The following is a 2,982-nucleotide window of genomic DNA, read 5'->3' as shown; positions in this document are numbered from 1 at the left end:
AAGCGTCCCAGGTTGGCGTTTATGAAGATTTGGGGATGTGACGTTTACGTGAAATGTCTGGCTTCTGATAAGCTATCCGCCAAATCTGATAAATGCATATTTGTGGGTTACCCTAAGGAAACAAAAGGGTACTGGTTCTACAACCCGTCCGAGAACAAAGTGTTTGTTGCTCGGAATGGATCTTTCTTGGAGAGAGAGTTCGTCTCCAAGAGAGTCAGTGGGAGTAGAATAGATCTCGAAGAAGTTCGAGAACCACAAATAGTCGAAGAACCGAGTGAACAGGTCGAAACAGTTCAACCTGTATCACAAGTTGTTGAGACAACACCTCCTAGTGGACCTTGGAGATCTGGTAGAATTTTCCAAAAGCCTACAAGATACGGTTTTCTTGTGACTGGAAACGATGAACTCATGTTGTTAGAACATGACGAGCCTACATCGTATTTAGAGGCTGTGGCGAGTTCCGATTCCAAGAAATGGGACCAGGCCATGGAGTCTGAGATGCAATCCATGTACGACAACAAAGTGTGGACTGATTCGTTCGATGGTATGAAGACCATTGGATGCAAGTGGGTTTTCAAAAAGAATACCGACATGGATGACATCGTGCATACCTATAAGGCACGACTCGTCGCGAAAGGGTTTCGGCAGATTCATGGTATAGACTATGATGAAACCTTTTCACCAGTCGTGATGCTTAAATCCATACGGATTCTGCTGGCCATAGCTGCGTATTATGACTACGAGATATGACAGATGGACGTCAAGACCGCATTCCTTAACAAGAATCTGCTCGAGGATGTGTACATGACACAACTCGAGGGTTTTTCGATCCTAAGAGTCCGAAGAAGGTGTGCAAGCTTCAAAGATCCATTTATGGACTGAAACAGGCTTCGAGGAGATGGAATCTTTGATTTGACGAGGCAGTCAAAACGTTTGGCTTCTGATGTCGCAAATCTAGGTGTATGAATTTGATAAAGTAATAATATCCTAGACTCAACAATTAACCGCAAGTGTACGGATCGTGTGTAGCAACTAGGGTCGAACACAGGGACAAGTAAACAACTGAATCAGATTCCAATCCAAATCTAGATCTAGAGAAAATATGAGAATGATGAGAATATATCAAAAGCAAATAATAAAAACAAACGATAAACTATCAATGGCAAAACACTGCAGGCTTCGGGATTGCTTTACATGCAAGGGTCTTTCAAAAGATACAAACTCAGTGGTTTATCTATCTGATTCAGGGAATTCAAGCTCTAAAGTAGAGATTAACTCTCTCGAGTCTAACCTCACTATCCAGGCTTTATCCTACTAATCTCTCGATTCAAAAGTTTAAACCCTGAATGCATGAACGAACGCTATCATAATCCCTAGGCAAATATTCATCTCTTAATGCAATACCTGTTCTATTTATTGAGTTATTTCCAGGTTAGAATCCCATATGTCTATGCGAATTAAAACCCTAAGTTCATTCAATCAAGTGGCCAACAAGATCAAATGCATTAAACGCAACTCAATAAACCGAATAGAATAAATAAAACCACAAAGTCTGGAATTAGAAACCAAAGATCCCTACATAGCAAATCCCTAACCTACAGCAGAGGAATTACTCGCTAAACATCGAGACGTCAGGGTTCATATCAATACAACAAAATATCGTAAAATAGAAGAAAAGAGAAACGCTTAGTCGATTTCTCGGCTTCGTGATCTCCGTCTTCTACTCCGATCTCTTGTTTCTTGATAATCGCCCCCTTTTGTGTGCTTTAGGGTGTATTCTCTGTGTAAAGCTTGAATGATTTTCGACCTAGAGGCTTCCCCCTCTTATTTCCCTTCGGTTTGGCCAAAATTGGAAGTTTCCCGAATCTGGGGGTCGAACTGATTGTTTCAGCAAAGCCAAACCGATCGGTTTCACTTTCTGAGCAATTTTCCAACTTCTGCGATGCCGAACCGATCGTTTCGTGTCTCTGAGCAGTTTCGACGGGCTTCACGAATTCGCTCATAACTTCCTGCTCCGATATCGGATTTGGGTGATCTTAGTGTCTATGCATAGATATAGAGAAGAGCTTTCCAATGATGTAGAGAATGCATGTGGACTTATACAGTGAAAGTTATTGAACTTGCAAATTCTGACGTTTCTGGGCTTCACGTTTTCCCTGGAAACACTCCAAATGTTCCTGTTTCGTCCATGATGTTCCATAACCCATGTTTTCCACTTTTTTTGCTCTTTTTATGCGTGAAAACCTGTTTAGACACCAAGGAACACAACCATGCAATGTCGAAGCCAAATGTGCCCTATAATGCCTACAAATCTGTAAAATAGAGTGAAATACGCTAGACATCCTATATCAAAACGTCACCCAAAATACATGTTATCAAACTCCCCCAGACTTAAACCTTTGCTCGTCCTCGAGCAAATACTCCGTGAAAAACAATCTGAAAGGAGGGCGAGACAATGACATAATTCAAAATGATAATCGAGAGCGAAACCTATATCCGACCTAGATCACCGTGAACAATAATCAAGTCTGACTAGTATGATCTCCCTGTCTAAAGAATAATCTTTCCTAGCCATGGAATCTATACCGCTACCTAGAACCAATCCAAGAACTTCAATCATCTACCAAGCATGTTTCTCAAACCTATTACACCATTCTACCTAATCGTATCTAGTATACGCTTTCGACATTCATTCTTTTTCTCTTTCTCTTTTTTTCTTCTCATCTAGCTAGACTTTCTCTCTTTTTTTTCTTTTGCTAGCACCTCGGGTTCCTAGGACGTTGAAGTTGAAGAGTTCTTAATCAAAAAATTTTTTTTTCCGATTTTGTTTATTGAATAACCTGACCCACAACTTAGACTCGAACCATCGAATAGATGCACTCATGTCCTCGAACGATTTTCGTTGACGAGATAGTGACAGCGGAGTGTCGAGATGCTCACTATCTTTTTCTGCACATAAAGAAATAAGAATGCATTTGATAA

Source organism: Tarenaya hassleriana, unplaced genomic scaffold (assembly GCF_000463585.1).
Source record: "Tarenaya hassleriana unplaced genomic scaffold, ASM46358v1 Cleome51, whole genome shotgun sequence".
Taxonomy (NCBI): domain Eukaryota; kingdom Viridiplantae; phylum Streptophyta; class Magnoliopsida; order Brassicales; family Cleomaceae; genus Tarenaya; species Tarenaya hassleriana.
Note: the sequence above shows the minus strand (reverse complement) of the source record.